This window comes from Hesperophylax consimilis, chromosome 1 (genome assembly GCF_061612785.1).
Source record: "Hesperophylax consimilis isolate HC1 chromosome 1, BYU_Hcon_1.0, whole genome shotgun sequence".
NCBI lineage: Eukaryota > Metazoa > Arthropoda > Insecta > Trichoptera > Limnephilidae > Hesperophylax > Hesperophylax consimilis.
The window spans coordinates 34104164-34123372 of record NC_142836.1 but is presented as its reverse complement, the minus strand read 5'-3'; the positions used below and the strand labels follow the sequence as shown (position 1 = coordinate 34123372).

The following is a 19209-nucleotide window of genomic DNA, read 5'->3' as shown; positions in this document are numbered from 1 at the left end:
CTTATGCTTCAATCACATTCATACATGTTTTTTTATTATTCTGTTAAACTCTTATTGGTTTATTATTTTTATATTGGTTTCAAAAAGAAGCTTGTTCACCAAATTTGATTCAAATTTCTATACCTGAGTCATATATGTGATTAATTTAATCGTGCCATATTTTCCACGGGCAAAATGAGGCGTGACATTTAAAATTTGTTAAGTAATTTATAACTAATCTTTGGTTTTATCCTCGCGGCGGACCTGTCCTTACCTTAGGTAAAGCTTTGATGTTATCTCGAGCCGGCAAGACAGAAGCTACAAGAAACTCGATATCACCAAAAAACGAAACACTTAGCGTTTCTCTATTGTCGCGTTCCTCCCATAACGACCCGTGAAGAGCTAATCCACTTCGTAAGCCCTCTTTCATTGGCTCTGAATCTAATTAAAACCTGCGTATTAAATTATACACATCTACTCGTGTTTTCTAATGTAGCTGCTTTCGCCCTTGTTAATTAAATTCGAGAATCGGATAAAGCAAATTAATAAATGATGTTATTTTAAATATACGTTATACGACGTATATTGTCTTCAAACATAAATATTATGTAGGTATAGAAATATGGTTGAGTTGAACTCGGAACCTTCCGCTATCCGGAAGTCTGGTTTGACCACTAAGCTATCACGACCCGGCAAGTTACAATATTTTCTAGGTTTACATTATATGGAATGGGTATTAATAAAGATTGAAACAATATAAATAATCAAGCGTAAATGTACTTTACCCAGCGTTTTAGGGTCATATATGGTGAAGAGTCCATTTTTTATAAAAGGATTTTTATTTTTTTTCTATCTTGCGGAATTACGTAATTTTACTGACGTAGAAATAAAAATAATAATTATTTCCAGTTTGCCTCAAATATTTATACTGGATGCCATTAATAAAATTCTAAAAATAGCCAAAATGAATAATTCATATTTCGCTGTCGTAACAATCGGTTTAACTTTAAAAATTAGACTTTTTTATTATATGGAGGAGATAATAGTAATGTTGCGGTTTTGTAAAAATTCCCCAAACAAAACGAAAGTGTTTTTGAAATATCGAGTTCTCTCATTTTTTCTAAGATTGAAGTAAAAAATTAAGTAAAAATGTGGCTAGCATTTTTCACGTTTGATATTAAAATTTAATTTTTTAGAAATAGTAAGGTTTATTTTAATGTGTACACCGGAAAAATATTGTTATCTAGTTTCTAAAACAGTATTTGTTTTTACGGAAAATTAAAAAATAATATGTATATGGCACATTTCAAATACACAGTAAACATTGCGAACTGAACAAAAGTGTTGAAAGTACTGAAGGGTATTTAAAAAAAAATACAATTACTTTTTTTCCAAACACGTTAAAAACCCGGCGGTAGCAAAATCCTTATTTGATCAACTGTTTTTTTTTTAATAAACCCATGAGATGATGATTATTAATATTGATTCAGTATCTATAATCATCGTGAAGCACAATGCTCCATTGCATTTAATACTTCGTATCTACGTAACTTTGATTAGAACCTGGACAAATAATCAGATTCAATGCATTCAGTGACCGTCTTAAAATACGTTTCATTTCCCCACAGTCGTAAAAGATGATAAAGGTCTGGTTGTATGGTGGTTTGTTAGTGGAGAGAATAAGCAGTAACTTTTAACTCACCCACCTGAACAATAAGTAGAATAAAGACGTACAATATAACAATAGCGGTAGACGATAAGAAGTAAAACTGATAATGGCTCCACATAAACCAAAGTGGGGTTGGATGGGACTTGACTCTTGTGTTTATTGTCTTATGTGGCGTTAGGTTACCCAATCTCCAGTTCCATATTAATATTACACGATGTTTGTGGCAAGTTTAGAAACGACGCCACGCCTACCCCTACCGGAGGTTTAGTTCCCTACCCTAAATGAAATCCAACACACAGAAAAAAACACGCAGGTCCCCAAGTCCAAAAAAATATCCCTACACGTATTATATTGTGAGAACTGTTTTTAGTACATAAACATGTTTTAGGGATGTCTTTTTATGAAAATAATCCTGTCGAGTTGTGGATTTTAACAAACTGTTTTTCATTGAGACCTAAAGTTTTCAACTAGCAATAATCTCACCTCGGATAAACCTCATTTGTTACGATATCGCCAATGCGCAAATTTGATAATATTTTGTTGATAAAACGGAATAATTTAATTTGTTCCAAGTTAATTTTTTGTATTTCAAAAAATTTAATTTTGTTAAAAAGAGAGTTACTAATAAGTTTTAATACTTTGTTTAAATTCCACTTTTACACTGATCTAAATTACTAAAAAAAGCAGTAAATTCAGTGGTCATATACATAACTAGTACTACTGGCTTCAACTGTATTTTGGCACTGCATCTTTTGTTGAACAATAACAAAATATGAACCAATTAGGACATCAGACAATATGTATTTCATTGTATATTGTTTTTATTTCATGATAGAAATGATGTCACCGGCTTCACCTGTCAAAGTGTATTTCAGTGCTTGAAAGTAATTTCAAGTTACAAAATTACGAATAATAAGTATTTGTTTATTTTTAACTCCATCGATAATTTGTTTTCTGTCAACGTGGCAGTTACAAAAGATTAGGATCTGAGAAGCAGGAAAATATTTGACACGGAGACCATTCGGGTCACACCCAGCGGAATACAGTTGCCCGGTTCGGAACGTGTTCGGCCATTATTAAAAACGAATTAACCGAGAAAGTTGGTAAGCCCTCCTCCCGACGCAACAATACCAACTTCGAGATCCTGTCGATAAAAACAAGCCTAGATGTGGCCGGAATTAACCCCGAGCGAGACTTTCCGTCGGAAGGGTTTACCGCTGTTATTAGGCTTTGTATTTATATAAGTGACTCGAGGAATAAAACCTGGAATTTCAAATGACTGATCCATTTTTCATGGGGCTCAAATGGATTAGTGTTTTTGAAGGAATTATTTGAATTACGTAGTAATGACAAAAGGAAAATACTTGCCGATAAATTATAAATTTTGTAGACCACCTCCTTGGATTTTGCTTCGGTACACTTAATTCGTAAAAGATTTATCGTTCCATTAAATTTTAATTCGATCGAAACGATTCTCTCACAACTTTAATTCAACATCTAGTTATGTATTTTAACCCTTAGTTGATGCGTGAGCTAAATTAGCAAGTGACGTTAAGGGTTAATGGGACACTTAGCCGAGAGTTCCTGTTTAGTGTGTGTAATTAACTCGCGAACAAAATCTGTATGATTTATAAAGCTTAAAATTAAGAACGACTCAAATTATTTAAAGTGAAGGTCTGAATCATCTGTGTACAAAATTTCGATAAGTAAAAAATTAAGATTTGATTAGATTTATACGAAATAACGAAACATGCAAATAATCAAGTTTCCCATTCGCATTCAGTGGAATCTCATCTCAATCAGTATGATCAGAAATAAACAACTGATTGACTGCAGAGCTAGTAAGAAAATGATTTGCTTTTATAATTTCCTCGATCGCTGTTCAAGAAATTCTTGTGGACAAATCTATATCTCCCTTTAACTAATGGGGTGGCTTCCCCGCCCCTCGGCCCTCCAGCCCCCCTCGCCCACCCGAACAAAGGGAGATGTTTGTAGCAGTCGAGTCGTAAGCAAACCCCTCGCTAACCCACAACACCTTCCTTTATTTCTTCTATTTCGCACAACGACACTTTAAAAAGCAAAGGAAATTCCAAACTCGGGCTATAACCAGGGCAGACCAATAAGATTGCCTATCATTACTTTCGCAATTTCATACGGATTGTTTGATGTGACGACACAAAAGTATTTCTTTCTACTTAAATCGAGATGTTAATCTTTTATTTCGCGAATCATTTGGAATGGGATGATCAAAACAATCGTTAAGATCAGACTTTGGTTTCCAGTTTTCAGTGTTAAATAATTAATTTATCTAAAAACTATTGGGCGGTAGATTACCACTGGGTAACTGTATTACTAATTCATCATTCCATTGTCGTATCAGGTAAAATCTTTTCTCGGACGCGACACTGTCATGAATATTTACCCCAGTGATCTCACATGCGCCCGATATAAGAAATTTTCACGGCAAGTTTTACGACCTTCCGTGGACCTTCTCCCTTGACAAATGTGTCTATCTCTCTAAGTAATCTTCCATGGCTTAGATATATAGTGAATGAAAACTTGATAGCTCCCGCTTCCAGATATATGGTATCCCTTAAAGGCATCCCCCAACTTGTTGGTTTGGCTGAGAGTTGATAGCCTCAGCTAGACTGCCTGTCACTTGCCATTTATCTATAGCGGCGAGAACATCGTAATCTCCTACATGCCCGCTATACAAATACACGTATGTATAGGTATACCCAAACAGTTACACTTATAATATCAAATGGATTCGGGTTTCGTGTATTTGTTTCGAGGATTTTCATATTTTATTCTGAAACGGGAGTACTTTATAAATTGTCTTGATAGATACGACTTCTTCGAGTTTTAACACCGCGCATACTAAAACTTGCTCATAATGTTTTCAAATATTTTATTAAAGCATTAATGCTGGTTTATAAGTGGCTCTCTGGAATGGAAGACCTGCACGGAGTTGTAGATAATAATTTTAAAATGCAACGCTGCAAAGAACGTGTATCTACAGAAGCGAGTAGCTTGTCCCCGCAGCTGAAATAGGATTGCGTCCCGCGGAGAAAAATTCAGTTTCGCGCAAGATGTGACCGATTACGAGAGTTTGCTTGGGATGCAAACGATAACTTAAGCCTTGGATATTAAATTATGAATAATCCGTGTAAAAGCTTCTCTCTATAGCGCCGCGCCATCGGCGGTTTGTCGCATGCTAATTTTACTTTGTGAATATCCTGCAAGCCAATTTCTAGCGTGCCTCCTCCGTTGGAACTTGGAAGCAGGAATACAGACAGTCTTGGGAATTAGTTCGATATGTAAATGCGATATTAGGCAAATCAACGATGCTCACATTGAATCAACCATGGAATGGGGATGTAGTATTTGTGTTTTAAGCCTTAATTAAGGCAATTATTTAATTAGCTGTTCGTGCGGTTTGATTGTCTTCAATGTCTTCATATCTGAACAAACTTCTTCAATTACATACTGATTAAGAATGTGGATGCCAGTAAGTATCTACCTAACATCATATACATTACCTCAAACATCGTAAAAATTTCTTTCAGAAAATCAAACAATTTATGTTCTAGTCTCTCAAAGTAACCACAACTTACATTGCGTTACTCGCGTCGCTTTCAGGAAAGATGTTACAATGGAGCTCTCCATGGCAGAATAACTCATAAAGCTTTCGTTGACAATTCAAAAATATCCGTATTTATATCTCTTGTTTTGCTGTCACATTCATGGTTAATGAGAAAGAGGGAGACGCCGGATAAGATACAACGAAGTTAACATGCGGGTTTTAAAATAACACTAAAGGCTACTTCGATCCAGGAATTTGTCAGAATCGAAAGGTTATCCATAAATTTAATTTGGATTTCAACGAAAATTGACACTTCACTCCAATGTAATCTTTCAACTTTCATTTCGCGGTCTTGCTTACAGAACCAATATTTTTCATTACTTGATACAAACATAGATATTTCTAGGTATCATGGCCTGAAAGATCACATCAACACTTGAAGGTCTAATTATCTCTAAGTTTACGATAGGCAACTTTTCAATTTGCATTGGAACAAATATTAAACCATAATAATAATAATATGACATTTCTTTAGCGCAGTTTTGTGTCATTTAACTTCAAGTACGCTTTACTGCAATAAACTATGAAATACTGTCTTAATAACCTCATTCAGTGGTGATGTTCTTAAAATGACTCCTACAGTGCTTCTAACTATTGATTCAAATAAGCGTCATATTTTTTTACTAGATGCTAGTAATTCTGTGAACATCGCCTCCAAAAAGGTTGGTTTTCTTGTTTTATATAATTTAATGAATCAAAACAATTTCCTCTGATATAATAAGAATTTTTAAGCAGATGCTTAAATATCTGTCTAATTAATTATAAACCAAAAAATATTTAAGATTTATTAACAAAACTTTTTTTTAATTTCAAATTATGAAATTTATATAAAATATATATTAAAAAAACCCGTCTAATTTTGCGTATACATTTGGGAACCGAAACGCGAGCCGAGCCTCGATTTATGGGAAAAGAACGAAGCAACCGCAAGCGGCGTTTCGTGCCATTTGCTGTTGCTTCGTTCCTTTCCCATAATTCGAGGCTCAGCTCGCGTTTCGGCTCGCTAAAGTATACGCACCATTATATATTTATAAATATTTCAGAAAAAAACTCTACATAATGAACTTATAATTATTTTATGTTATCCAAACTGCTAATATTTTATAATATGTAAATGAAATATTCAGCACGGGAGATCACAGTAAGGATATCAATATTAGTTACAAAAAATAAAGATAAATAATAAAACTGACCTGTCGGTGGCTGAGTTGAAATCGCGTTTGGGTCCCACCCAGGCGCAGTGTGTTCAATTCATCGGCTGGCCAAGCCCTCCATCACAACACAACCAACATTTTCCACTTACTGTGGTGGTTGTAGGAAATTTTCAAATATTGTCAGGTTATTCGTAACCCGGGAATGTTTGTCTTTCTTTTTTAGATAAAAAACATTTATTTAGATTTATTATTATAGTATTTTTTTAATAAATGTCACCTCAGTGACAATTCTTTTTTTAAACGTTCATAAGGCCGGTAAGTGCCATAATATTTACTATTCAGATTTGGCAGCTCGTAGTAGGGACCACGATCATTCAAAATCTGCGGTATAAAAATGTAGTACCTATCTAACACGGTAACCATCCTGTACGGAACTGGAACGTAACAAACAAATTTAAGGCGATGCCATACGTAGTAATGCAAAATCATGTGATTTTGGTTTGAAAATTTGGTCGCTTAGAAATGTTTCAGATGCTTTAATTAAATACTGCGAGTAAAATACATTTTGGCCTTTGAAATAATCGAGTATTTTTTAGATAAGTCTTTTTTTATAAGCCCAGAAAAAAATAATGTAAAGGCCTATGTAAACTGCTTTAAAGTTCAAATTCTTCTACTTACGAACCCATATACGGTTATGATTTTATTGTATAATGTGGCAAATTAAGTTATTTATAAAATGATCGAAATTTTTTTTAATATTTATGCCTGAACATCCACAAAATAAAATAAAAGGCACTTTTTGGCCATGTTTTTTTCTTGCTTAAATCAAAACAGGCGGGAATTTAAAACTTATCGCCATCTACGTAAGAGTTGTTATTGATAGCGGCTCAATTAAAAATATTACCCGACGTAGTGCATCGCCTTTAAAACGCTCGAGTAGTCCGAGTTAAAAAAGTCAATTAGATAGGATTTTTTAAACAATTTATTATTTAAGACCGACTTGAACTCTGCTAAATTCTGGATGTTATATTTGGAGGAAGCTTATTTCAGATAACCGGACCGAAAATATATTTGACCGAGAGAGTTGAACTAATCGGTTAGTTGCATTTAGATCTGCTGATCTCAAAGTAAGCTGTCTATAACCAAGGCCTAAGTCTTCTCGGACACAAATTTACAAACCAACGCTATCATAACTAGAGTATCATTCTCAAAGAGAATCACTTACATTACGAAGTTACAATGGTAACGGTTAAATACGACATCAAAGTAAACCATTATAATATTAATTAATGTTGTGACAAAATATATACGCGATAAAACATTAGATATATCTTCCTACCGAGACATTTTACATAAAAACTTACCTGCCTCAAAGCAAAAACCCAATTTGAATTAAACTTCTCCCTGATACAACACTGGCCGGCCTTCCTAGCCACTTTGGGAGAATATTAATTCAACACCAGAAAACAATAACACGAAAACCTGGGTCTAATACAAACACTACCTTACAGTCTTAGAGGTAATCACAGCTTCCGCGGATTAATCATGTCCACGAAAGGCCGTTTATTGGGCAACAGTATCACCAAAAATTTACAAAGGTATTCTTAATAGAAGAGAGAATTATATTATATTGTAAATAATATATTTTAAAGTATGTATTAATTTAATTCCTGGTATACTATTTTTGTAGTTTGTCACCTACACAGCTTTACATAATTCAATATTTTATTTTGAGTTTACATCTAACAATGTATTTTCGTTGCGAGAGCATAAACGAAAATTATGTCGGTTTTTATTTTATTGAATTCCTGAGGGAATCAAATCTTTCTGAAATAAAATGTAAAAAATGAAAAATTATAAAATGTAAGTTAGATATTGTATATGTGGATAATATCATCATATAGATCAAGAAAAGCAAGGAATCGAGGTATCAATGTATCAAGGACTCAAGGTATCAAGGTATCAAGGTATCAATGTATCAAGGTATCAAGATATCAAGGTATCAAGATATCAAGGTATCAGTGGATCAAGGAATCAAGGTATCATAGAATCAATAGGCAGATTATTTGTGAAAGATACATCTTCAATATACATATAAATAGACATGGTATGAAATAAATCATGACAATATGAAATTTTACATGTGAAATACGCATAGTGAGAATACTAGAACACACACCCTACAGAAACATGTCAACCGCGATAAAACAATGGAGCCTTAATAACGTTCTGCTACTGAAAGTTCCGTTGTAACTTCCCTTTCTGTTACATACATTGTTCATGAGAAAGAAGGCGAAGTTACAACGAATCTCTCAACCAGGGGCTCTATTCCTGAATCGAGGGCGCTCGTAATCGCCGTCGAAAGTACGTACGTTGGTCGTCGTTGCTATTCCCGAAATTGGTCGAAGGTACATACTTTGACGCCAAACGTCAAAAGTCATTCCACACAACATCTACTGGGTGCAACCAGTAGAAACAGGGCAGCGAGTGGTAGGTTGTTGGCGTTTCTATGGAATTGGCTGTCAAAATCTAGTCTAGCTGTCAATTTTTGTTTTACCGCGCGGATTCCGCAAATGTAAAAGTGGGTGAAAATTTCCCACTTACTAAATCTTTATCGGAGCTTACAAGCTTAATTAAGAGTTGCTTTTGGCAATTTGTAATATGTCCCGCAGCCATTTCTGTTTTGAATAACGAATAACTGTTGTCTGTTTGACAGTCACACCATAGAAATCCCAAAAACATCAGGAACATAGACAATATTCACAGGGGTGCCAATATAATCATCTCTTCTACAAACTTCGACCGTTCGACGCTCAAGAATACGTAAAATTGAAACATTCGAAAAAGTTAGTCGCGGCGACTAGTAGTTTTTCACTCGAAGACGGCGCACACGAAAACGATTGATCGTTTAACTCCAGAATCGCAGGCCAGGGTTGTGCCTCTATACGCGTGTTATACTGGTCGCATTCAAAATTTATAAAACTAACTAACAAACTATTTCATAAAAATACTCGTTAACTTTTAATATTTCTGGTTACCCTACGGGTGACGAAGTTATGTTTTATTTTTGTAAATATTTGTACTAATGATCAAGGGGAAATACACCCATTTAATACTGAACAATATTTTCAATTCAAAACACGAATGTGTCTTGTACCAAAACACGTATTTTATGCATTTTAATTAGTGCACTGTTTGTAGATTAAAATTAAAATTCCCCCTCAAATTCAGAAACTCGCTTGTGTAGTACCTACTCGTTAAAAAAATACTGCAGAGGAATCCAAGCGAGACTCGAACAGGAGACAGCGGGAATTATTTATTCGTATTGCTGGTCGCTTTTGGAGTATTATTATGAGATACGTGGTCGTTTAATATAAAAAGGAGACAACTCCGCCATGTAATGAATGCCCGCTGAGCGGCGATCCGTCGAATTAAGTGACATTTAGTAATTGCAAACGATTTCTGGAAACCTACGAATGTTAATCTGGCACAAAGACGAATGGCACGAATTAACGGACGAGTAGCAACCCTGACTCGGGAATTGAAAATGTTTTTTTTTATTATTAATTTAATTTCTTCTGTTGATAATCAACGGACAACGAAGGCTTTATCATTTAACCAGATAAAATAAATGTTATTAAATCTGAAAAAGTACTGTCATTTAATTTAACCATAATTACTATAGTAATGTGATGGGATTTTGTGATAATCCACTCCTATCGGGCTTTTTAAGCTACAGATTATACTAGTGTTTCTATGAACGTGAACAGTATAACTCGCGTTAAAAAAGTATATTTCTCTTATTAAATCAAAACAAAATTTCTTCCGAAATCGTAGGGTTTGTAAGTAGATACTTATGTTCCAACCTACTTATTTAATAAATACGACTATTTGACAGTCGATCACATTTGAAAAAAATAATATTTACCGAACCATTAAAACGGTCACCATCTTTAACCGGAACCGGAACACTAACTTTTAATATTGTATGAGATTTTGTTCAGAGGTGATCTTCTTACGCCAAATTTAATAGGGGTCATGACTCCATATAAATAATATTAAATAAACAATAAAACGTATGCCTCCTAAATACTAAGTAAGGATGGATATCACTATAAAACTAGTGCTCATAGCACAAAAGACAATTTTAAAAATTATAGATTGAATTCACATAACAAACGCCTAGACTATGCTTTTAATTCCGTGAATTTTATGTCTCAGAAACAATCATATTAAAAAAAAAAATTGTATTAAAAAACCAGAATAACTACGCATATACAAACTCGGGTCGATACACAAGATCCTTATTACAATATACATTACACCAATACTACTAAAACTACTTTATGACAAATAAATATAAGTACATGTTTCTGTATAAAATTATTTAATATCCTCCCTCTTGCAACAAAAACCATTAAAAAATTACCGACTTCAAAAGAAGTTTTAAGACGAAGCTTAATGCTAAATCACTATTTTTACTAACCTTTATAACGAATTGGTGTACATTATGAATACCAAAAAACAAGTTTTAGATAAATTGAAGGTTTTCCTATCGTTTCCCTTGAGTAGAATACAAATAAAATAATAAATTACTCAATAAAAATATAAATGTAAACTACTAAAAAAAAACATTTTTTTAAAAGAAATGTATGAACGCGTAAAGAAAACAACTTAAAAAACATACAGTACTATAGCTAAGATTATCTATGACAATTTCACTTGATTAATTTATTTGCTTTCTTATAAAATTATTTACAAAATAAATAAAAACCAGTTTTGTGCTTGAAATCGAACGTTTCTGGACTCCGTTAGTCAAGCGATTTTAATGCCTATTACCTACAATATAAGGTATACCAAGAATATACACATTTTTGGCTTGTAGCTTCCTCTTAAGATATGGATTATGGACACGGGAAGAAAGAATATAGACACAATGTTGCAACGTATCTTAAGTTTTCCTCTAGATATTTCCTCCTGTAATATTTTAACAAACTTACTTGTTATGTTTTCATCTAGATAATTTCTCCTATAATATTTTGACAAACTTACAATACTTACTTTAAAAAAATTAACATACTTAATTTATAATTCATACACAAAACCATGTACAATGATACCTTAGAACAGATACCCCAATAAGGTCATATTCTTTTCGACATTTAAAAAAATTATAAAATAAATAAATAAAATATTGAATATATTAATATCTCATAATATTAAATTACAAAAGTATGTAAGCAAACCGTTAATAATAAATATGTTAACAATGGCTAAAACTTAAAATTAAAATAAATACAAATTTGTAAAATATTATTACAGAAGAAATGGTTGTTCAAACAATAAACAAATTAATTATAAAAACAATAAAAGAGTTTGTGAAAATACATAATCATTTTGTGCTTTTCAGTGGGCAGTTACGACATTATACAATATAGACGGCAAAGGTATAAAAACAAATATGCAAAAAAAAATTTTAAAGCAGTCTACCTTTTAAATGAAAATAAAAGAAAATGGATATTTTTTTAAGATGTCTAAATGAATATTAAACTGTAGATTATTTGAAACTGTAATTAAGAAATTTATTAAAGTTTTCATGAAAGAAAAGTGAAATAAACATTTCTTTATTTCGAAGAAACATTATTTAATGTTAGTGGAGATCGCTTTTAAAGCTTTTAAATCAATCCAAAAATTTAATAACATTTTCTACCTACGAAGACTATGGCTAATTCTAGTAATTGTTTTTCTTTAAAGGTATACTATAAAAAATCATAATCTGCTCTTTAATTTAATTCTCTTGCTCTTTAATTCAATTGAATTATTTTAGGCTAAACATTTCTTGAGAGTTATGCTTTGAAATAGTTAGCGCCTTAGCATACTAACTAACTAACTAAACATCACGCCGTTTCCCCGCAGGGGTAAGCAGAGAGAACGGACCGCCAAACAACTCGGTCTTGGCACACACTCCTTGCCTCATTCACATTCATACATCGTCTCATACATACTCTTCTATTGTTCTGACTCTTTATATGGCCCGACTCAAGTATCTGATTCACTTGGTCGTGCCATGTCTTCCTCGGGCGTCCCCGACTTCTGCTACCATTCACATTTGCATCGTATATTCTCCTTACACTCCTTTCTTCGCTCATTTGCTCTACATGCCCAAACCATCTAAGCGTCCCTTTCTTGATCTTACTCTACGCTTACATCAGACTTGCACTCTTTCCGGATCTCTACATTCCTCACGCGATCGTACATAGTTTTAGCACACATACGCCTCAAAGATCTCATTTCAACAGCATTCAATCTACTTTCATCCTTTCTTTGCCAGTTCCATGCCTCACTTCCATACATCAGGGTAGGTACCAGCACTCCATTGAGGACTGCTAATTTCGCTTATTTGGACATTTTTTTGTTTGCGCCAACTGCGTTCAGTCCTCGATTAATGGAGTTACCTGCATTTACTCTTCTTTCAATATATCTGTCAGCCTTCCCATCTCTCGTAAACATGCTTCCTAAATACACAAACTCATCCACCTGCTCCAAGTATTCCTCATTCACAGCTATATTTCGATAATATATATGAGTAATAACGGGGTTATTGAACTCAAAAGGAAAGAGAACCTACCTAAGTGATTCCCTTCAAATCTCAAGAGAACAGTAAATCGACAATAACCTAAAGACCGCGCTGTAAGACTTACACTTTACGAGGGGTGCTGAAAGAGCGCATTAAAGTCTAGTTATTTAATGGCTCAATTAATTGATTTATGTGATAATTAAGCAGCATTCAATTGTCCCGCGGAACCCAAACACCGCGCCCTTCGCCTAAACCACTGACGGCCATTCGACGCGTGAGCACGAGCTTTACGTCTTCATTTGATCCAGGGAGCATCAACACGTTTATGGTCGGGGCATATTCGAAATTACAATTAATAACAAATCTTAATTTACTTCTTCATAAATTACTTTGTATACACCAGTATATAATCTAAATAATCGACATCTTTCTATGGTAAGACTTCTAGAAATTTTAATAGTAGATAGATGGCAATTTTTCAACGGGTTTCCCAACTTCATTGCTCAAGTACTTAAATTTCAATTTGCTTGGTAAATATCTACATATAGATTTATTTAGTAGACTTATTTTTCTAATTACCCTTGGGAATAACACATATTATAATTACATTGTGGTATGAATATTTAGCGACTAGTTTCTTTTTCGCGGGGGTACACTTCTTGCAATACACAACAAACCTCTTGCATAATAATATGTAAGTAAAACGATTTTTCAAGTTGGTAATATTTGCGATATCGGACAAAGTTCCATCACCACGTGTTAAACGTGGCGAGCTTTTTCTTTATAACTTTCACTTTCACTTCACTTTGTTAATCCAAATGTTAAACAAGTTCATTCGCGTGAAGAAGCACTTCTTATAAATTCCTGAATGTAAAAGGTCCTGAAATCAAAGAAAAGCATAATCTCAGATTCTCAGCAGTGAATGTGGTGCAAATGTAGATACAGTATAGAATTATATTTCAATCTCTGTGTGAGATGAATAATCACCGTAAACACAACCTAACCTTCGCAAAGTAGTAAACTTTTTTTAATAAACCTGTGTTTATTTTTGTTATTTGTTTTTGGTGTGTTATGCCGTGTTGCGCTAACTCCTTCTTTAACCAACGTTTCGGACAACGTTACAGTGTCCATCATCAGGGCATATGTGTTAAATCATATTTAACCTGTGTTAATCTGAAGTGACCAGCCAGGAAAGTATATTTTTCTATATCAATTTTTAGATAGTAAATATGTTTTTCTGAATCTGTTTGTAAACAATAGGTACGGGTAGAACATGCAATAAAGCCCACATTATTAATATAATATTGTAACAAAAGTAGTATTTTTTTTTCTTCTGGGCATGTCATATTTGGGTATGCTGTGCAGGGGATCTTTTTAAGATATATGAGAAGTGGGTAGGATTCTGGTGGTCAGTTTGTCAAGGAGTGACGAACGCATGAATTCATTCACGAGAGACTGCCGAATCCTCGAAAACTCTCCGGTCCGCATTGCAGCTGTTGGGCAGACCCATTTGCTTCCAAACCTGGATAAATCTCACCCTTTGAACTCGGACGCCCCTGCTAAATAGATTCCCAAATTGATAAATAAACTCCTACATTCGCCCACAGAGATCGCATTGAGAACCCCTGACCTAAGCCGTTGCCATTAGAAGGGTTAGGGAGAGTTTCCAATACGCCATGTGTCACCATTTTTTATCGTTAATGAATTATTCAGAGGCGGGCTAGCAGTACCTACTTATACTTATCCCGCGGTTGCTCCACCCCACGCCACTAGCAACAGCTACGGCCATTGAATATTCCAGTAAATAATAATATCTTATTTCCTGCATTCCGGTGGAACCGAGCGTGTATCCGTATGGTTTTAACGATATATTGCAGTCTGCAATACCATTACTAACTTACGGCTCGTAACGAAATTGTGTCAGCTTACTAAATATATTCAACATTTAATTGTTTTTCAGACATGTGGCAGGAAATTAATTTATTGTTTACCCATTTATAATCCAACATATGTCATTTTTAAAGTCTTATTTTCAATTCTGTTTCAGCATATAATTTTTCATTTCTCTGAAGAGTTAACGTAACGTACTCTTTCATAGGTGGCGTAGATTTAACTATTTTACAAAAAAACACTTTTTCAAGATATTCTTTAAAATGGTAAAACGAATTTTGTTTGCATTATTTTTTTATTGTTTTATACATACGCAATATTCATCGAATAAAGGCATACAAATGCAATATGGTATTGAATCACCGATATAAAATTTAATCCTAGGTTTGATTCCAAAATGCAACTGAACCTTTTACTGTCTTTTTTCTTTCTTGTTTCACTTTTTTTGTTGAGAGCCTTTAATATTGTCTTCAAGGATTAAATTAATATATTGGTAGCCTTTTCTTAATTTTATTTCAGCATATCCTTTTTCGTTTTAATCCGTAATGAAGATTCATAATATTTATACATAAATATTATTGTATTGAATCTAAGGTGGGATTCGATATTATGTTCTAACAATGCACTTTCATCAAAGGTCGGGAATATTATTTTTTCTGAATCAATTGGATACATTTAAAAATTTTGTAATTTTTTTTTGTCGTTTTGACAAGCATGTTAACATTATGTTCTTAGAAACAACCAGGAGCACATAAGTTCCTATAGATACGCTGGATGGTTGACACCGAATCCGTGATACACAATAGAAGGTGCTGAGTCGGTGGAAGCGTGCTACAGTCTCCAGTGTCAGTAAACACACATAATATCACCTTACACCGGTTTACAGTGATGTGCTGAAGGGCAAACAACGGCTAGTGGTCACAGACCTCCTAATCCCACCCACCCCATTCCTCCTCCTCTCTCCTTTAACCCCCTCCCACATTGTCTTTCACCTCCCTATGAACCCCTTCCGACCGCTGCTTTTGCCACATCATCTGACTCGGATTTTCAGCTCTAAGATAAAGGTTTTTTTTCCATTAAAACAGTTACTCAGCTCGAGTTTATTCGGGGCAAAAGTACATGGGAACAATAATACTTAGGATTATAAAGATATATCTCAGTTTCAACCACTTTATTTTTAGACATGATTAAGATTCTGACAGCCTTTTTTGATATATTTTTAGACATGATTAAGATTCTGACAGCCTTTTGTGATATATTTTTAGACATGATTAAGATTCTGACAGCCTTTTGTGATGTATTTTTAGACATGATTAAGATTCTGACAGCCTTTTGTGATATATTTTTAGACATGATTAAGATTCTGACAGCCTTTTGTGATGTATTTTTAGACATGATTAAGATTCTGACAGCCTTTTGTGTTATATTTTTAGACATGATTAAGATTCTGACAGCCTTTTGTGATATATTTTTAGACATGATTAAGATTCTGACAGCCTTTTGTGATATATTTTTAGACATGATTAAGATTCTGACAGCCTTTTGTGATATATTTTTAGACATGATTAAGATTCTGACAGCTTTTTGTGATCCATTTTTAGACATGATTAAGATTCTGACAGCCTTTTGTGATATATTTTTAGACATGATTAAGATTCTGACAGCCTTTTGTGATATATTTTTAGACATGATTAAGATTCTGACAGCCTTTTGTGATATATTTTTAGACATGATTAAGATTCTGACAGCCTTTTGTGATATATTTTTAAATATGATTAAGATTCTGACAGCCTTTTGTGATATATTTTTAGACATGATTAAGATTCTGACAGCCTTTTGTGATATATTTTTAGACATGATTAAGATTCTGACAGCCTTTTGTGATATATTTTTACCCCGTGTTGCCATGTCAGGATATTTGTCCTGACGATGAATACTGCAAGGCTGGCTGAAACTGAAATAATAACTTTTCGTGATATTATAGATGCATAGCTCTGTCCGTAGTGAGCGTTAAGAAAGAAGAAGAAGAAGGTTTGAAGTTTTGGGAATAATTAAGCGAAAATGAATAAAACACGACTCGTTTAAAATACAGCAAAAATATCTCGCCTAAGTTACATATACGCTGTGAATTTTTTCATACCTATAACATGTTATATAACAGAATAAAATTTCTTTTTAATAATTTTCAGAATTTCATTTAGTTAACGTTTCGGCCATACAAATGTATGGATATTATCTTCAAAACAACAAAATTTTAGTTACGAAATTATAAGTATTCAAGAGAAATATGTTAAACATTCGGAATGCGGGGGATTAACACAAAAAGTCACCCTTGGTGTAAGAGACATTCATAAAAATTATGGTCACACTAAATATTCCAGAATTTTCACATAAAAGATTTATTAAATAATTAAATTGAAAGACGTAATACGATATATTTAAGTAGGTACTAAATATGTTTCTAATAAATTTGTAGCAATATCTTCTATCTTCGTGTCACCTGTTCCTGTACTTCATTTTACTTAACTTAACTTCACTTTTTTTTTGTAATATTTAATTTTTTTGTAATACCTGCATCAACTGTAAAGCGTCCCTGAGGTTATATCTCACAAAAGCAGCGCTATGCAAATTGGCCAATAAATAAATATACATTTCGTAGGCTTAATGATATTTTATTAGTCATTAAATATCTTTAAACCCACTACGATATGATAAACTAATTATCTCATTAGTAATCTTGATACCTACTTGTCTTTTAGAAAATTTTATTATCATGAGCATCTTATGAATGGTCAACAAACACTTAAATAATATTAATATCACATTCAGAAAACATGATACAAATCGAAAAATTTGTTCTCAAACTTGGGCGAAATCGAAGAGTGGCTACCAGTTTAACATACATTTTATACGATACTTTTAAACTTTTACGCAGATTTAATGTATAAACATAAAAGATTTGTAGCCGTGGGTAGCAATTTTTCAGTGATCCGCTTCACAAAATTGTCCAGTTCACAATTTGAGCGCAATAAAAAAATAAAACCGGGATCGCAGGAGTGAACAGTGGTGTTGCCACAATAGTATCCATGTCTCGGCGCAGTCCAATATTGGCGAGGACATGTTGTATGTACGAGTATGTTGTGTGTTGCAGTGCAGGTTCAGGCGCGAGATAAAGTAGTAATACGAGCAGACACCTCTTGGTGGATCTGCTACTCTGGGAGGACAAACAAATAAAAAGAGAACCGACCACACAGTGCACGTCCACCGATCTTATTTGTTCAGGTGCAGCACAATGCATTATGTAAGATTTTACATCGGATGGTAATAATAATAAATGTGAGTTGTGGAGAGCGCGCGTCAAGTTTTTTTGAAAAACAACCTTTGCTATTGGTATAAATATGTTTAGTGGTGGATATACTCAGTATCGCTTTGGTCAAAGATCACCATTCAGCATTGAGGTATACAGATAACTTCGAAATGCCGACATGCAAGCTGAGATATTGTACAAGTCGTACTGGAAAAACCAGTAAACCAAATGGTATAACCTTTCATCGATAAATAGGGTTTTACCATCATCAGTAGTCGTGTAAATTGGCTTTTTAATGTTAAAAAAGTGAAGGCGCGCTTGAAAATAACCGCGCCGGTAACCCAAATGTTCCGGGCGGTGACGCTGTTGTCGGCCACCAGCTACTCCATTCGGAGTTCATTCGCGGTCGGAAAGATTCGGGCGACATCGACAACCGCCACACTCCCCTTCCTACTTCCCGCAAGGGGACTACATTTTTCGCTGATTTTGAGAGGAATATAGACAATATATATAATATATATCTATATACCTCAATACCATTCGGAGTTGAAACGTTGCAGCCAACGAATTTGTGCAGCCGTGTTTTGTGACAGATCTGAATATACAAGAACTTCCCAACCTTCCTCTTCTCCATATCCTTTCACTTCCTTTAACCTAACAAAAACATCCGATGGTTTTAACATTTGAGTTTCACTGGTATATTATACATACACTTTATAATAAGCACTTTCAACTAATTCCCAATCGCGTGAATTTTATTCGAATTTTAGTGTTTACGCTTACGAATGTTAAGGGACGTACTTAACTTACTTTAACCATTGATTTCTGGCATTATTTAGAGTTGAAAAAATTAATGAAACTTTGGTCTCGTGCGACTTTTTTTTCATGTAAAAACAATACAAATCTGTAGGTATATAACAGTAAGGATGGGTTGTTTAAAAGAATTTGAACAATTCATCAAATTTCAATATTGATTTTCAAGTTCTA

At 33.8% G+C, this 19209-nt stretch overlaps 1 protein-coding gene and 1 pseudogene across 1 annotated transcript in view; one reads left to right on the top strand and one right to left on the bottom strand.

Annotated features, from left to right (window-relative positions):
• LOC149426709 (uncharacterized) overlaps positions 1–19209 on the top strand; it is a 165549-nt gene that overhangs the window by 31471 nt on the left and 114869 nt on the right. The gene's annotated exons all lie outside the window — the stretch shown is intronic.
• Positions 2024–2176, bottom strand: LOC149426710 (U4 spliceosomal RNA; annotated as a pseudogene).